The 19,482-nt window shown below is 40.3% G+C and overlaps 1 protein-coding gene and 1 pseudogene across 5 annotated transcripts in view; one reads left to right on the forward strand and one right to left on the reverse strand.

The window, feature by feature from the left end:
- LOC102475894 (cytochrome c oxidase subunit 7B2, mitochondrial) overlaps positions 1-19,482 on the forward strand; it is a 157,578-nt gene that overhangs the window by 111,983 nt on the left and 26,113 nt on the right. The window lies entirely within an intron of this gene.
- LOC102475492 (cytochrome c oxidase subunit 5B, mitochondrial pseudogene) lies at positions 12,157-12,549 on the reverse strand (annotated as a pseudogene).

Here is a 19,482-nt window from a genome sequence, read left to right on the forward strand (position 1 = left end):
AAAAAAAACTATGGATTTCAAAAATATTTTTCACAAAAATAAATTTGTACTTTAATTTCGTTTTCCATAAATTTTGAACTATCCTTATCAAGACAAAAACTATATAAGCAATGAGATATAAAATGGTAAAGGTTATGCTCCATAGGATGTTATGTATTTGAAAACTCTTTGGAGTAATGAAGTAGATCCCAAAGTAAAAGTATTAGGATACTTTTTTATATATATTTTTTTTGGTAAGTTTATGCCAAATTTGTTTCTATACATTAAGCATATCACTAATTTTTTTGTTAAAATTATCTAAACAAAACATTCATTTTCCCTGGAAAAAATAAAAAAGGAAACAGTGCCCAAGAAAGAGATGTTCATAAATAGATCCTCTGCTTTTTGCCATATCTTCTATAAATGACAAGCCCCTTTGGCAAAAGAAAACAACTCAGGCAAACTGAAAAACTGCTTTGTGAAAGCGAGGTTTAATTCTGACCCAGAATTATAATTAAGATAATTTGAAAGGTACTGTGAATTCCATCACACCATGTAGGGATTACTCAAGGCTTTTTCCCCTTTTAACTTCTGGAAAACCAGTGGCTAACCATACCTGGCTTAGCTGAGAAAGCAAAGTGCATTTCCTTATCACTAACTGCCACATTAACTGCACACTCAACCTGCATTTCAAATCGTCTTCAGCAGTCTGTTTTGCTTACTAGTTGTGTTACCCTGATTTCTCTTCGTCAAGTTGTGTTCTCTTTAACAGAGATATGTTATGAAATGCTCAATTTCTCCCCTTTTTTTCCCCTTTGGGAACATCTGGCCACAGGAATCCTTGTAGGTGCGGGTGGTTGGTGACCTGGTGAAGTGACTTCATAGAGGTTCAGCATCAAAACTGGACTGAAACCACTTGTGGTTTCTTTTGCTTTTTCTCTTAAGACTTACCCAGCCTTTTCCTTTTTTGTCTTTAACTGGATGTTTCCAGGACATCGTGGCTGGAGACCCAGCAGCTGGGCCTGGCCAGTCCACTCTAGGATTTGCCCTGGTGCACACCTACGCTCCTGGCCACACCATGCTTTCTGAGCCATCCCCTGGCGCGGTGGTGACAGCTGCCATCTTCCCAGAACTTCAGCTTGGCACTAAACATTCTCCTTAGTAAACACTTCTAGCAAGTAAATAAATAAAATAACTGGCAGTAAGTAGAATATAACAATTCTGTCAAAATAAAAGAGCTAATATTTGATGAGCTTTAATATTTTACAAGCAACGCTGTGTGTAAGCAGCACTTCTAGATGGTATTGAAGATAAAGCTAGGTAATCAACACTCACTGGTAAGATGCCCATCACGTCATGAGAACTGATGGTAGATAATCAGGGTCGAGAATTTTATTTCAGTTGGTTTTCAATAACAGAAATAGATCATTCACTTGACAAAACTTTTCCATGTCTTTCAATTTTTACATTTAAAGCTAAATTTATAGTACTTCATATTTTACAAAAATGCATTTTTATCATACTATACTGCTTTATTTTTGCCTGCCTAGTGTCTGTTTTTCTGATACTGAATGACCACTTCTTTGCACTTTATCTGTTTCATGAGGTATTCATGAACGTGATGGGGTTGGGATTGAGGGGTGTTAACATAACTGAGGTCCAACTGTGATTGGGGGGAACACATATAGACACTGGGAAAAAGAAAATATATTTTTTCTTCATCTTTTTTTTTTTTTTTTTTTTTTTTTTTAAGGGTTTTTTTTTTTTTTAGAGGTTTTTGCTTTAGGGTGCATGCCCTCACCAGAGAGAGAGGCAGACTAGGACAGTGAGAGAGAGTGAGAGATTACCACCGTAGGGGGTGGGGGTGGCCACACTGCAATCCTTTCTCCTCCTGGGATCTTGGGCATGCATGCATATGTGTCTGGTATGAGTTTCAAGCACTTGAACCATTATCGGCCATGTGGGAGTCCAGCGACGAAACCACTCCTCTATCTCCTGGTCCTAGAAAATAAGTTCTTAACATTGTCCCAATCATGTCCTCTGCCAAAGTGAGAACTTTCGCCTTTAGTAAAAGAGAATGAGGAAACCGTCTAGAGAACAAAGCTGACAGATTCAGAGCCCTGGCAATGTCTGACTGATTGCTTGATGGCTAAGGCGGGCACTTTCGAAGCCTTCCCAGTTCTGTGAGTTAGTACGTTTCATTTTTTTTTTCTTAAGCTAACTTGAGTTTGGTTCATATCATCTGAAAACAAAGTGGTAATTGACTTCATGTGGTGAGCCCAGCCTGTGTTAGTTCTTATTAGGGACACAAAGCTTCTAAGAGAGCTCAAGGTGGAGAAGGGGGAGAAAGCTAACTCAAACCTAGGATATGTAGGAAGGAACTGAAAAAGTTTGAAACCCAAACTTTGAAAAGGGCACAAATCAGGGCAAGTCTACTGAAGTCTACAGTAGGTGCACATGATTCCACTCTGATTCCAGTTTCTGAGTGTGTGTGTGTGTGTGTGTGTGTGTGTGTGTGAGAGAGAGAGAGAGAGAGAGAGAGAGAGAGAACCAAGATTAAAATTTCTGCAGGACAAAATTTGGTTGGTCAAGTTTGGGTCATGTGCTCACTACTGTGATCAGGGTGGGAAGGGGTCCATCTTGAGAATGATAATGTATCAGCATATTAAAAGATAGGCAGCCAAGGACTGGACTGTCCATCCCTGCTATCTGCCTTCTAATAAGAAATCTTTCTGTTAGCTCATGTTTAAACATCAGACCCAACTGTTAGTGAGCACATCTGGCTGCCATTAGAGTGATAATAACAGACTCCCTGTATTTGTCATCTCTTACCAACATCAGAAACTGCTGTGGGAGCCATAATAGTGAGACTTGTTTTCATATTTTTAATAAATGTATCTATTTCTTAAGTGTAATAACTGAAGACATTGATTCACATCATAAAAATTGATGTAGTGTTGTGAAGGAATGCACTATTGTACTTATTAGTGTTATGGAAATGATGAGTATGGACCAAGGATAGATACAGCTTTTGTATGAACACAAATTTTACAGTTGTCCAAATAGATGAAAAACAGAAGCAAAAGTGAGTCTTGTTGTGAAGCATAGAAACAATAGGCCTGCCAACTTATAGACAATAAGTTGTAGCAATTAAGGTTGTCGTTATCTTAAGTATAATATATGCAATCATACAGCTGACTTTTTAAGTTCTTAGGGAATCAGATATCTTCCAGACAGAGATCTTATACCTATAGCACTCTATACTTTTTGCTTAAAGCATTGATTATATTAGTTCTGAAACTTTTTGTCTTTTACTCTGTATCTCCCAACCAGGCTATGAGGCAAGGACTGAGTCATTCACTTTTGTGTCTAGTTGCTAGTTGGACCTAATGGCACAATGGTTTAGACTCAAAACCAGGGCCTTGGCTTCAATTAAAAGTGAGTTTGATTACTGCATCTGCCATATGAGGGACTGCCCCGGACTGTGGGGAGAAGGGACGTAGAACTCCAAGTGGAAGCAGATGATTGAATTGAGAAAACACACACAGACACACAAATAGAGAAAGCAGGATCAGGCGGACCAGTCAGTCGTCTCTGCTGGAGAACGCTGTGGCCCTGAGCCGCCCGAGCTGTTCCCAGGTTTATTCTTTTAGGCTGAAATGAGGGGTGGAGAAAAACGGGTTGCAGCTGTGGAGCATCTTATGTCCCATGGTTCTTGCATCTCAACTTCTAAACAGGTGCCCCTGGCTTTCATTGGCCCTGGCTGACACGCAGCTTCCCGTAGTGCACACGGCCCTGCAGCGCAGCATCAGTATGGTCTCTGTTAGAGCTTTCATTGCCCTGCAGCAGAGACCCAAAGGTCACCTCTGCTTCAAAGGTCACTAGTGTCCTGGGCAGTTCTGCCTGCTCCCTACAAGGGACTACAGAAAGCTCATGGAAAAATAGAATTAAAGTACAATGGGGTAAAAACTGAACTCCATCCTAGTGTTTTTATAATATATTTTTTTTTTTCATGAACTTTTTGAGGACTCCTTATTTTCTAGCCATGTAACCATAAGTGAGTCATTGAATCCAATCAAGGCTTTTAAAATTCTTTCTTAAAAATACATTTTAATAAACTTCATTTTTACTTTATGTGTTTGAGGTACCCAACATAATATTTTGAGTAAAATGGTTACTACAGCGAAGGAGTGTACTCATCAATGTACATAATCACCCAAAACCTGGATCACAGTATTGCAAACTATACTCATCGTGCTATACATTAGATCTCAGACTTTTTTACCCTATAGAATTAAAATTTTGTGCCCTTTGACCTCTATCTCCCCATTTTCTTCAACGCCTGGTAACTACTGTTTTACTCACTGTTTCTATGTATTCAAGTTAATTTTTAAATTATTTTTTTAGATTTCATACCTCACACCTTGTAGAGCAGCTGTTATCAGAAAGATAAGAAATAACAAGTGTTGGTGAGGGTGTGGAGAAAGGAGGGCACCTTTGTACATTGTTGATAGAAATATAGGTCAGTGCAGCCATTGCGGAAAGCCACATGGAGGTCTGAATGCAAAATTCGAACATGATGTGTGACCCAGCGATCTCTCTTCTGGATATATACTCAAAGAGGGTGAAGCCGTCGTCACCTTGTAGAGGTATCTCATCCCATGTTCATTACAGCACTGCTTACGTCAGTCAAGTCATAGAAACAGCCTAAGTGTCTATATCAGTGGGTAATGGATAAGGAAACTGTGGTATGTATAATAATCTATATTATATAGCCTTTTAAAAGGGAGATACTCTTATTCATAACAGTGTAGACGACCCTGGAAGATATGATTGTAGGGGGAAAAAAAGCCCAAGACACAGAAAGAAAAGTACAGTACATTTTATTTATATGTAGAAGTATATTAGATTCTTGATTTTGGGTTTCAGAATAACATTGCCTCTCTGGGTTTCATGAAAATTAAATGTGATAATATAAATAAATTTCTTATTTTAGGTTTGCCTTTGGGGTATGTGTGCTCACCAGCAAGAGACAGAGAGGGAAATGAGAAATCACCCCCAGGGGACATGGCCACTCCATACTCCCTTCTCTTCTCCTCTCCTCTTGGAATTTTGGAAATGTATGCACACACACACACACACACACACACACACACACACACACGAGGCGTGATTTTCAAGCTGTCAAGTCCAAGGCTTGAACCACAGTCGACCACAAGGGAGTCCAGCACCTTAACCACCATGCCACCTGATAGCCTCAATGTAAATAAATTTTCTAATCACAGTCTCTGGCATATAAGTTTTATATGTTTAATTGTAGCTAAAAGGAGTGGTTATTCAGTACACATTTGTTGATTAGGTGAATGACTTTCAAGTTTTCTTTGTAAAAGCCACAATCTTTGTCAAAAGACATATCAATTAATTCAAAGACTTCTAGCATTTATATAGTAATAGTAACATCTAATATGTGTTTGATATTATATTTTTGAAAGTTTTCAATTGTGAAAATTCAGTATTTTACTGAATGAGAACAAATGCTTATCACATAAAATAGTGTCATTGAAAAAGAGTTCTACAGTTGAATAAACAAGATAGAGGTTCTATTAAACTACTATAGTGAAAATTTAGTTTTATTCTTTTTTTTTTTTTTTGAGAGGTTTTTGCTATAGGGTGCATGCGCTCACCAGACAGACAGAGACAGACAGAGAGATAGAAAGTGATAAATCACCCCCCAGAGGGGATGGCCATACTGCAAGCCCTTCTCCATTCTCCTCTCGGGATCTTGGGCACACACGCACACAGGCCTGGCGTGAGTTTTAAGCCACCGGGTCTGGGACTCGAACCGCGGTCGACTACATGGGAGTCCAGCGACATAGCCATTACATAACTGCTGGTCCCAAAGATTAAAATTTTGAAAGAAAAAAAAAGTCTTGAAAGAAGCCAGAAGGGAGAAAGAAACTTGTAGAGGGGCAAGGGTTATTTCGGTCTTCTCAGAAAGTGTGAAAAGCAGAGAGGGTGAAGTGAAACATTTAAAGTGTGGAGAGAAAAAGAAAACTCCACCAATTTAGGATACTGAAAGTGGCAATGTTTTTTTTTTTTGGGGGGGGGGGAGGTTTTCGCTATAGGGCGCATGTGCTCGCCAGACAGAGAGAGACATAGAGACAGAAAGCAAGAAATCACCCCCCAGGGAGGATGGTCATGCTGCAATCCCTTCTCCTCCATTCTCCTCTTGGGATCTTGGGCACGCACGCACACGCACCCGGCGTGAGTTTAAGCCACCGGGTCCGGGACTCAAACTGCGGTCGACTACATGGGAGTCCAGCGACATAGCCATTACGCTAACTGCTGGTCCCTCATTATTTTTTTAACTGAAGTAATAATACTAAAAATAATGGACCAGAAAGTGGGTGGAGGTTAAGGCACTGTATCCCACATGACTGATTGAGTGGTTCGAGTCCTAGACCTGGCGGTTTGAAAATCACACTGGGTGCATAAGCATGCATGCCCAAAATCCTGAGAAGGATAGAGAAGGAATTGTGGCATGGCCATCTCCCTGGGGAGTGATTGTGATTTCTTACTTACTCTCACTTGCTCGCTTTCTCTCCCCCCCCTTCTCTCTATGCTCTCTCATTCTCTCTGCTAAGTGCACAAGCCCTATATAGCAAAAACTAAAACTAAAAAAAAAAAAAAAAAATTAGCAGGACTAGCAGATGGCGTAATGGTTGCTTTGGTGGACTCCCATTTAGTTGACCAAAGTTTGAGTCCTTGACCATTAAAACTCACTCTGGGTGCGTGTGCATGCACGTCCAAAATCCCAAGAGGAGAATGCTAGAGAAAGGGTTGTGGTGTGGCCATCCTCCTGGGGGACGATTTCTCACTTTCTGTCTTTCTGTTTCTCTAGCCAGTGTGTGCACCCTATAGTAAAAAATCTCTTTCCTTAAAAAGAAAAAAAAAAAGTAAATTTGGCACAACTGCGATGGTACGAGTGGTCAGGAGCTGCTTTGTGAGTCTAGGACCATCTGGGAGGGCCAGGGGTAATTTCTAGACCTCAGCCAAGCACAGTAGCTAGCTCACTGTCAATGATATTGAGGCAGTGCAATCATGGCCTGGCGAGACCCTGTCAAAAATAACTCTGTCTCTGTCTCTCTCAGTTTAAAAACAGCAAATATTTTAATGCTGATGGATCTAATTGATAGGTCAATGTATTCAGTGGATGACCCACTGATACAATTAAATATGCAAGAAATAGTTATATTTAAAATGTCTACTGATTCTATATGCTTCATCTCACACATTATCATCAAATGCACATTTTAAATTTGAGGCTAACAGTGAGTAACTGTTTAAGTAGGTCACTCATAATTGAACTTGATACATGGTATTTCTTTTTCTTGTTCTACTAGTCAGTGAACTTCAAGGTTGGGTGATCATGAAAAATAAACCAGACACCTGCATACCTTTACCTTTATATAACTGCAGTAGTACCAGCACTGCTTTGATAGAGAATTCAGAAGAAGACCTGATTGGCTTAAAGGCATGTGAGTGTCATTGTTACCGTATATTCAGAAAAGAAAACTAATGAGGAGAGGCGATACTTGTATGAATGAGGTTAACTCCACTCAGGAAAAATATCCACAGAAGTAGTAGACAGAGGAAAAATTCTATCCTTTTTCACGGATATCTCTCAGAAAGCATTCTGAAATTTTCGAAGTAGTCATTATAGAGTTTTATTTTCAGGTCACACTTCGCACACTCCCATTCTCCCTTGTCACCATGCCCACTCTTGTCACAGGGAAATGCCTTTTACTTTTGTTCAGGAAGGGAACAACTCCACTTTAGCCAGGTATTAGTAATGGGTCACATTTAGTGAATACTTACATACCAGATACCATGTAAGTACGGGGGGAAAAGATGGAAACCTATACCTTCATGGGGCCTGTACGTTCTTGTGGGGAGACAGACACGTTATGTCATTTAGTCTTCCTTTTCAACCTTATGAGGTAGGCGCTGGTATTATTCTGTTTACCATTGCAGAAGTCGAAGCCTAGATAAGTTTGGTATTTGATTTGACTTACGTGCTGTGGCTAGTTAAAGCTGAATCCGGAGCTGCAGCCACACAATGTCTACCTCTATCACAGTAGTATGTTTTCCTAGTGTTCTCCCCTCGATTCCTGGGGGGAGCGGCATCCTCCACTTGGTCTCACCCTGGACTCCTCCCCGCAGCCTTCCTTGCTGTCAGCCAGCCAGGAGTATGAGTGTGTGTGTGCCTGGCATGAGACAGTCCACCAGAAACTGAGCTCTAGTCTTCCACATGTCTTCTAGTGTCACCGTGGATTGTACACCAGTGTACCACTGTGGCTGCACCACTATACATTTCCTGAGAAAACTGAAGGTCATCTGTCACCGTCCATACTCACGTACTCTGCTTTTATTCTCGAAGTAGAGGTGAACTGTCTGAACACCTCTCTGAAGCCAACCTGTCCCATTTGTACCCAGGATCCCTTTCCTCTCATCTAGTCAAGGACCTTTATCTAATTATTTCCCACCTTTTATTTTATATTAGTTTTCCCTCTTTCTACTGTATTGCTTCAAATTAGAGATATGCGTCTGTTGTTTCCTCACATTCTTTCAACCCCACTTTATTCTTCTGCTCTTAGTCCATTTATCTACTCTTTGCAAAAAACAGAATTCATCTTGAGTTAGTTACACTGACTATCCAGTTGCTTTTCTTCTATTTCCAAACTGCGGTCGACTACATGGGAGTCCAGCGACATAGCCATTACGCTAACTGCTGGTCCCTCATTATTTTTTTAACTGAAGTAATAATACTAAAAATAATGGACCAGAAAGTGGGTGGAGGTTAAGGCACTGTATCCCACATGACTGATTGAGTGGTTCGAGTCCTAGACCTGGCGGTTTGAAAATCACACTGGGTGCATAAGCATGCATGCCCAAAATCCTGAGAAGGATAGAGAAGGAATTGTGGCATGGCCATCTCCCTGGGGAGTGATTGTGATTTCTTACTTACTCTCACTTGCTCGCTTTCTCTCCCCCCCCTTCTCTCTATGCTCTCTCATTCTCTCTGCTAAGTGCACAAGCCCTATATAGCAAAAACTAAAACTAAAAAAAAAAAAAAAAAAATTAGCAGGACTAGCAGATGGCGTAATGGTTGCTTTGGTGGACTCCCATTTAGTTGACCAAAGTTTGAGTCCTTGACCATTAAAACTCACTCTGGGTGCGTGTGCATGCACGTCCAAAATCCCAAGAGGAGAATGCTAGAGAAAGGGTTGTGGTGTGGCCATCCTCCTGGGGGACGATTTCTCACTTTCTGTCTTTCTGTTTCTCTAGCCAGTGTGTGCACCCTATAGTAAAAAATCTCTTTCCTTAAAAAGAAAAAAAAAAAAGTAAATTTGGCACAACTGCGATGGTACGAGTGGTCAGGAGCTGCTTTGTGAGTCTAGGACCATCTGGGAGGGCCAGGGGTAATTTCTAGACCTCAGCCAAGCACAGTAGCTAGCTCACTGTCAATGATATTGAGGCAGTGCAATCATGGCCTGGCGAGACCCTGTCAAAAATAACTCTGTCTCTGTCTCTCTCAGTTTAAAAACAGCAAATATTTTAATGCTGATGGATCTAATTGATAGGTCAATGTATTCAGTGGATGACCCACTGATACAATTAAATATGCAAGAAATAGTTATATTTAAAATGTCTACTGATTCTATATGCTTCATCTCACACATTATCATCAAATGCACATTTTAAATTTGAGGCTAACAGTGAGTAACTGTTTAAGTAGGTCACTCATAATTGAACTTGATACATGGTATTTCTTTTTCTTGTTCTACTAGTCAGTGAACTTCAAGGTTGGGTGATCATGAAAAATAAACCAGACACCTGCATACCTTTACCTTTATATAACTGCAGTAGTACCAGCACTGCTTTGATAGAGAATTCAGAAGAAGACCTGATTGGCTTAAAGGCATGTGAGTGTCATTGTTACCGTATATTCAGAAAAGAAAACTAATGAGGAGAGGCGATACTTGTATGAATGAGGTTAACTCCACTCAGGAAAAATATCCACAGAAGTAGTAGACAGAGGAAAAATTCTATCCTTTTTCACGGATATCTCTCAGAAAGCATTCTGAAATTTTCGAAGTAGTCATTATAGAGTTTTATTTTCAGGTCACACTTCGCACACTCCCATTCTCCCTTGTCACCATGCCCACTCTTGTCACAGGGAAATGCCTTTTACTTTTGTTCAGGAAGGGAACAACTCCACTTTAGCCAGGTATTAGTAATGGGTCACATTTAGTGAATACTTACATACCAGATACCATGTAAGTACGGGGGGAAAAGATGGAAACCTATACCTTCATGGGGCCTGTACGTTCTTGTGGGGAGACAGACACGTTATGTCATTTAGTCTTCCTTTTCAACCTTATGAGGTAGGCGCTGGTATTATTCTGTTTACCATTGCAGAAGTCGAAGCCTAGATAAGTTTGGTATTTGATTTGACTTACGTGCTGTGGCTAGTTAAAGCTGAATCCGGAGCTGCAGCCACACAATGTCTACCTCTATCACAGTAGTATGTTTTCCTAGTGTTCTCCCCTCGATTCCTGGGGGGAGCGGCATCCTCCACTTGGTCTCACCCTGGACTCCTCCCCGCAGCCTTCCTTGCTGTCAGCCAGCCAGGAGTATGAGTGTGTGTGTGCCTGGCATGAGACAGTCCACCAGAAACTGAGCTCTAGTCTTCCACATGTCTTCTAGTGTCACCGTGGATTGTACACCAGTGTACCACTGTGGCTGCACCACTATACATTTCCTGAGAAAACTGAAGGTCATCTGTCACCGTCCATACTCACGTACTCTGCTTTTATTCTCGAAGTAGAGGTGAACTGTCTGAACACCTCTCTGAAGCCAACCTGTCCCATTTGTACCCAGGATCCCTTTCCTCTCATCTAGTCAAGGACCTTTATCTAATTATTTCCCACCTTTTATTTTATATTAGTTTTCCCTCTTTCTACTGTATTGCTTCAAATTAGAGATATGCGTCTGTTGTTTCCTCACATTCTTTCAACCCCACTTTATTCTTCTGCTCTTAGTCCATTTATCTACTCTTTGCAAAAAACAGAATTCATCTTGAGTTAGTTACACTGACTATCCAGTTGCTTTTCTTCTATTTCTCTCTTAAAGCCATTGCATTCAAGCTTTCACTCCTTTTTCATGTCACTAAAATTTCCGTCTCCAGGCCCAGAGGCTTCTATATTGCTAATCAAGTGGTCAGTTTTCAGTCTGCATTAACTTTTCATTGACATCCCCATATGAATAATAACCGTTCTTGAAATTTCTTCTTCACTTTGAGTTGGCCATACTCCTGCTTTTATACTCCACTGATAGCTTCATCTCAGTTTCCTCCATGAGATTTTCCTCAGCTGGTCACTCTCTCCATAATAGAATAATCTAGGATTCAGTCTTGGGTAATTTCTGTCCTCTTTCTATACTTACTGATTTATTCTAGCCCTGCGATTTTTAAATTCAATTATGTAACCTGTGGTAGATTGTGTTATTATGCTCATTTGTTTTCTGTGTCTCCGTAACCGGATTTCACGTTCTCTCTTGCAGTGTGACTAACATTGAGCAGTACTTTTTATGTAGGTGGAGTATATGTCCCTATTTTGTTTTCTGGCTTGATCATGTGACTGAGTTTGGCCAATAAGCTGTGAATGGAAGTGACGATATGGCAGTTCCTTCTTCATCCATATTTACTCTTGTATAGTTTGTTTTCACACAGTAGTCATATTTGGAAATAAAGCCATTCCTCTGTTCATTACTCTGTTGACTACTCATCTCAGTATTTTAGTCTGTTTGGGCTGCTGTAAAAAAAATATCATAGACTGTATAGCTTCTAAACAACAGACATTTATTTCTCACACTTCGGGAGGCTAGGAAGTCCAAGGTCAAGGTCAAGGAGCTGGCAGATTCAGTATCTAGCAAAGGCCAGCTTCTTCATAGTCGGCTCTTTTCGTGTTGTGTTCTTACATGGTGGAAGGATCAAGGAAGCTCTCTAGGGTCCTTTTTTTTTTTTTTTTTTTTTTTTTTTTTTTACAGGAGGAAGAGCCACTGGAATGGCTAGTATTTATTGGAAATAAACTTTACAACACATTTTGAGGGAGGGGTTCAGTGGGCCAACTGGTGGGGCACCAGCTTGTAATGGGTTCCACAGTTAAGGCATCGCTGGGTCTCACCTTTGTGCAGCCAGAACCAGGATGACAGCACTGTTGTCCTCTTCACAGATGCAGCCTACTATTTGCTTGTTGGTGATGGAAGGAACTAAATTAGGATCTTCCTTAGTGCCTGAAGCTGCCTTGGGGGTAGTAAATCGTATGGGTCCAGTCCCTTCCGTGCAGCCACCATGATCTCCCTCTCCAGTCCAGTTGCCTGCTTGTCATCAGTAGGAACACCACCTCCAGACGCCATGGAGCGCACTGCGGCTGCTCCATTGGGGCCACGGGCCCTCAGGGCCTGCGTGGCCAGCGCTGCAGCACCACGAAGTAACCTTGAAGCCATCACTTTAGGGTCCTTTTTCATAAGGGTACATTTCTCATTACCTCCCAGAGACGCTACATCCCAGTTCCATTTTATTAGGGTTAGACTTTTTTTTCTTTTTTTAAGAGAGATTTTTTTTTTTTACTATAGGGCATATGTACTTGCCTGAGACAGAGAGAGAGAGAGAGAGAAAGTGAGAAATCATCCCCAGAGGGGATGGCCATGCCACAATTCCTTGCCCTCCATTCTCCATTCAGGATTTTGGGCACACATGCGTCTGACTTGAGTTCACTCTTCAGGGTCCGGGATTAGAACTGTGGTCAGTCATGTTGGAGTCTGTCACCACACCACCTCTTGGCCACTTAACATACGCATTTGGGGAGTGAAGGCACAAATATTCAGTCTATAGTGCTTAGAGTTAGACCCAAATCTTTAAAGTGGCATGTAATTCTTTCCTGATTTTTGTCTCCTACTCCTTCTCTACACTCTGCCTGCTCTCTCTGCTCTGCTTTCATCTAGCCACGCTGGCCTTTTTTGCTTTTAGAGGAATACCCAAGGCCTGCTGTATTCTGAGGATTTTTTTCTTATTTTTGCCACTACTGTGAACACTTCCTGCAGAAAGTCTTTGTTTAGATGCCATTTTTTTCAGCAACTGAAAAGCATATTTCAAATTATACCTACTTCTCATAGTCCCTTGTTTTTCTCTATAGCATTTACCGCTCTCATTGCAGGATTTATTTTGTTGGTTGTTTCCTCTATCAGCATTAGAATGTGTGCTTTAGGAGTGCAGAGATTTTCATCTGTATCCACCATACCTGGCATATAGTGGGCAAAATAAACATTTGTTAAATGACCATAATGTCTTTTTTTTAATTTCTTTTCGAGAGATTTTTTTGCACTCACTGGAGAAACAGAAAGCAAGAAATCACCCCCTGGGGGGGATGGCCATGCCTCAATTCTTTCCATTCTTCTCAAGATTTGGACACTCAAATACACGTGCCCTACATGAGTTTCAAGCCTCTGGTTCCAGGACTCGAACCATGGTCAGCCATGTGGGAGTCCAGTGACATGTAACCAGTACACCATCTGTTGGTTCCATATCAAAGTCCTTTTGGATACTCATTTCTATGCTTTTCTGATTGAAATGTTTGTGTCTCCTTAAAATTCATACGTTGAAGACCTAACCCCCTATGTGATGGTAGAGGTGGTGCCTTTGGAATGTAGTTAGGTTTGTATGAAATAGAATAAGTGTCCTTACAAAAGCAGGACAAGAGACCGTAATACTTTATCTCACCATATGAGGACACAGCAAGAAAGTGGGCATCTACTGGCCTAGAACTTCGCCCTCACCAGGAGCCAAGTCATCCAGTTCCTTCAGAGCTGTGAGAAATAAATGTCCATTTTTAAGCAGCACAGCAGTGACATTTTGTTCAAGTTGCCTGAGCTAAGATGTATTCCTTTTTAAACTCTAATGGAAATGTACTCAGTCTCTTAGGTGACCAAAATTTTCTTCAGACTTTTTTCTGACCATAGTATCAGTATGAATTTCAGTAAAGATCATTTCCAAACCAATGTGTCAACACTTAACAGAGAATTCCTGAAAACACTTGATTCTCAATCATGTAGACTTTACCTTGACTTTCAGCCTAGCATATGGTAGATAGGACGGGAGTCTCTGAATAGTAAGGTGATAGTATTAAAGATTCATGTTGTTTCCCCATCACATGAGGTTTTTTTTTTTTCTTTTTTTAAAACCCTGTAATTATGGATCCAGTTGCAGATGCATGCAGTTGCTGGTGCTGCTTGTCAGGCTGAGGCTGCCTGGGATGACTGGGTTCACTCCCAGCCCACCCTGAAAGGCGAGGGACCATGGTGCATGCCTGTGATTCCAGCTGTTCTGAGGGTCCAAGCAAGGGGGATTGTGACACACACATTCCCATAAAAATAATGAACAATTCTCAGTTCTGGGAAATTCATTTTAAAGCAGTGTAAGTATCCATAGTTCCCCATAGGACTTGCTCTTTTTCATGTGTAAGCTTACTGACACTCAGTGCATCATATTCACTCTGGACGATGCAGTAGTCTTGTCTACATCTTTAAAATATTTGTATTTAATGCACATCCAATCGAAGACCTAAATACTAAGAGGAAATTGGGATGTTGGCTTAAAAATAAGGTGAAAAGTTATGTTTTGCTGCTTAGGCTAAAAAGAGGAAGATGGTCTATAGCACTTAACTTTAAAATAGCTGGTGTATGGTGATCAGTGCAGACCCCGAGTCTGTGGAGTAGAATTCTTGGAGGTCCTGACATGCTTTTGTAAGTTCATAATTTTTACTGAAATATTGAGTTGTCAGAAAAGTCATGACGTGTATTTTCTGTTTTTTTGTGCAAAAATGTGACATGACTTTTCTGACGACCTAATACAATGGCTAAAGAAAGGAGACAAATCCAAAACGGATTATTCATTTCTCTTTTACCATTCATCTCTATAATCATTCACCAAATCCAGGAGAGCCTAATATTTCCTGATCTTCTCTTATTCTCTGCATTTCCATTGCCTCTGATTTTACACTTTTCACCTCTTGCTGAGTTTTTTCAACAATGCTCATCTTGCTTCCAGGTGCCCCTTCACGTCATCCACAGAGCTTTTCTTTCCACAGCATATGGGTATATCATCAGGTTGCTCTTCAGCTGGACATTCTTTAGTGGTCCCTTATGACCATCAGGATTAAGTAAAAAACTGTAGCAGGAAATGGTAAAAATAAGTTCAAGAAGTTACCTTCTTGTCATGACAGTTACTTTGGTGCTTTGACATATCATGTGCAAATTTCTTTTTTTTTTTTTGGAGAGGTTTTCTCTATAGGGCGCGTGTGCTCGTCAGACAGACAGAGAGAGACAGAAAGCGAGAAATCACCCCCCAGGGGGGATGGTCACGCCACAATCCCTTCTCCTCCATTCTCCTCTCGGGATCTTGGGCACGCACGCACACACGCCCGGTGTGAGTTTTAAGCCACTGGGTCCGGGACGTGAACCGTGGTCGACTACATGGGAGTCCAGCGACATAGCCATTACGCTAACTGCTGGTTCCCATGTACAAATTTCTTTAAAAGCCATTTATTTCTGGGTCCCCTGCTTTCCTGATGCCACAAACATGGGCTTTGTTAGTCTACTAGATAATCTGCTGCTGCCCCAGACCCTTGTACAACCAAGGGTGTATGCATTGTAACCTGCCCATCATTGTCTTCATCAGCCTTTTCCAGTGCTTCATCATTTAAGTTCTTTGAGGTGAAGCTGTCTTATTCATTGCTTTAGCTCCAAGGTGCAAGGAAGTTTATAATTTACAATAAATATGTATTTAGAAAAATAGTCTTCAAATTAAGTATTCTGTTTTGTCTAGAATTACCAAGCATTGACATCTCACCACTTGACAGGGACTTAGAAAGGGATATCAGCCATTGTCTTATTTAGCATTTGCATTTTCCCTCCAACATCAGGTCTCTTTGAACATATTCGATAACAGAGTTCTCATTGCCTGCCAAGGAAGCCTTATAGGATAACTTTAATATTTATAGTTCCTCTTTCTTTGTACAGAGCCATCGAAGTCTACCTCTAAAGTTCTGTTCTGATTTCTTATACTTTAGCCCCCATTGAATCTCATTGATTATTCTTGCAGAAAATATAAATAATGGAATATTTTGGATCTTTTTGTATGTTACTCGTCCTGTAACAGATTTCATTTTGCATTCAGAGAAAAAGACATTATTCAGAAGCTTCCTGTTATGCATGCACACATAGTAAGAGGCTGCTCATTTCACTATGACCCAATTAGAGAAAAGCACTTAAACAACATACTTATCACTGAACAGTAATAGGTGATGCTTTTTGTTTTTTTTGTTTGTTTGTTTGTTTTTTGTTTTGTTTTTGAGAGGTTTTTGTTATAGGGCATGTGCTCTCAAGAAAGACAGAGAGAGAGAGACAGACAGAAAGCAAGAAATCACCCACCAGAAGGGACAGCCATGCCCCAATCCCTTCTCCTCCATTCTTCTCTCGGGATCTTGGGCACACACATACATGCGCCTGGTGTGAGTTTAAGCCATCGGGTCTGGGACTCGAACCGTGGTCGACCAGATGGGATTCCAGTAACATAGCCATTACACCAACTCCAGGTCCCAACAGATGATGTTAATAAATGTAATGTACAGTGTATTTCAAGGAAATGCAAAATTCTAAAAACTAGGCATTATGCTTCCATGATGGAAGATTTAAAGGCATCCTAAAGTACAAACAACTTTCTGTAATTTCATTGGACACTAAACTCAATAGAAATGATTGTTCTAATAATACATGACTATAACACAAAATTGGTTCCAGAAAACCTGGTACTCTCTGTTGCAGAAATACAGAATCTTAATATATGCTTTTTATAACATCCTAGAAGTCATATTTACTCTTCTGTATAAAGAAATTACTGGTCTTTTCCTAGTCATTATCTTAATTGACAGTAAAGAATCTGGCTAGCAAACCATGTACTTTTAATTTATGCTTAAGTATTAAGAGGTGTCAGTTATGCCTGAAGTTTAGGTAATTATGCAGTTGAGATCACACATCTGAATGCTAAAATTTGTAGAAACCTAATTTTATTTCACAGAGAGGAAACTATCAACTATTTATTTGAAAATTAAATATAAACATTTTTTGTTTACATTTCAAAATAATCATCAAACTGCTTTATTATATAGTGCTGTATGTTTTGAATGGATGACTTGCTGTAAATTGAATACTGAAAATATTCAGTGACTAAACTGCGTTTAGTCAAATCTCTGCGTTTTGGTCACTTCCTCTTTGGAGTCAGGATCAGCCCTTGGAAACGATCCCTTCATGCTCAAGAGTGCTTTCTACCAGCTCTCATCTTAGCCCACTAGCAGCAAGAGTCCAGGAGGAAAGGTCTAGGTAAACATTGATGGAGAGATGAAGATGGAGCAAAATACATGTCAGAGAAAGAGAAAAGAGAAATAAGGGGTACTCTATGCAGTCACCAGTGTCAAGAAGTGATGCTTCAGACATGAAATTAGGGAAATACACAACAGTCCAACTGATTAAAGAAGGATAAGTCAGACATCTTTTATCTTTTAAAGTTAAGACCTCCATTTTGATGTCACTGTAGTAAGATTAACCACAAAATATTCAAATGGAAACTTTGTGATGTGCATGAATATTTAATAAAACCGAAGCACTAGTGCATAGTCAGGCAAGGAGTTCATGTAATTTCTTTGAATTTTAGGACAAGGTCAGGTAAATTAAAATCCAACTCATAATGATTTAAAGTACCATTGATAGGACCAAACCTAAGATCATGAATCACAAATGTGCTGCTAATCAGGGCAGGTAAGAAAGTTGACATTTTGAAAGAAAATCACTTGCAAAAACTGGAAACATCTTCCACAAGGGGAATAGCAGCTATTTGCACTGTTGAATATATGCAAAGGGTGAGCCTCTTGACTGAAATGAGTCATGGAAAACACCATAGCCACCTTTCTATACCTGACTATGTAGCAAGACTATCAGAGACCATGAGTGAATTCTTGAAATCAGAGCCTTGATGCAAAAATCTGGGTAAGCCCAAAGTAAAAAAGTAAAACAACAGAACAAAGGATTAGAAGTACACATGTTTCCAACTGTTACAGAGTATTGCTTGTGTAAATCAGCCATGGAACTATGGTTATGTACACTGCCCAGATCCTGCTTCTTGGGGTCGTCAGGTGGCATGGTGGTTAAGGTTCTAGATTCCCACATGGCTAGCTGCGGTTTGAGTCCCAGACCTCTTGGCTTGAAATTTATGCTGAGTGCCTGTGCATGCATGTTCAAAGTCCCAAGAGGAGAATGGAGAAGAGACTGCGACATGGCTATTCCCGCAGGGGATAATTTCTCACTTTCTCTCTCATTGTCTCTCTCTCTCTCTCTCTCTGGCAAGTGAACAAATTACAGTAAAAACCTATTTAAAAAAAATAAGAAAAAATGGGGCTGCTCAGTGGTGAGGCTACATGAGACCAAGATTTGATTCCTGGCCCAACCTAAACAGATCGAATGTGGTGGCACATGCCTATAATCCTAATCAGTGGGCTGAAACCGGAGGGTTTGACAGAGTGACACCCAGTCCAAAAATCTCTCTTTGGGTGCCACATAGTGACAAAACGTGGTAAAACATGACACTACGAGACAATACCACACAGAAGGGTTCTCTGTTGAATTCCAGATTCTCATCGTACGTGCCTCTGATCTGAGGCTGGACCTTGTTGAGGGGTCTGTCTCTCTGTTTAAAATAAAGTTTTTTTTTTTAAGCCCTCTCTTTCCCATTAAAAATTATATATATTGAACTGTATATATTGAACTTCAGAAAGTTCATGGAAAAATAGAATTAAGGTACTATTTTGGTACAAACAAGTTTGAAATACACAGTTTTTTCGTAATGTACCATTTTCTTGAACCTTTTAAAGACCTCTTAAGTATTTAAGGTATACAACATGATGTCTTGATATGCATACAGTTTGAAATTATTACTACTGTCAATCTAATTAACATTTCTGTACCTTCGCACTTACATCTTTTGTGCATGGTCACGAAATTTAAGATCTGTCAGGAAATTCCCAGTGTACAACACAGTATTAACTTTAGTCCCTGTGCTACGTGTCTGATCTCTGCAATATTCTCAGCCAACCTGATACCTTGTGCCCTTTGACTGACATTTCATTCCTCCCACACTCCAGCCTTAGACAGTCAATCAGCATTGTATCCTCTGCTTCTACAGATTTTATGTTTTTGGGTTCTACAAATTGCTAAGATCAACCAGTACTGTATATTGTGTTTGTCTTTCTGTACCTGTTTTTTAACACTTAGCATCACATTTCCTTTATGCGTTTATCTGACTGAAAGATACTTAGGTTGGTTCCTCCTCTT

Source organism: Tupaia chinensis, unplaced genomic scaffold, assembly GCF_000334495.1.
Source record: "Tupaia chinensis unplaced genomic scaffold, TupChi_1.0 Scaffold143697_1, whole genome shotgun sequence".
NCBI classification, from domain to species: Eukaryota; Metazoa; Chordata; class Mammalia; order Scandentia; family Tupaiidae; genus Tupaia; species Tupaia belangeri.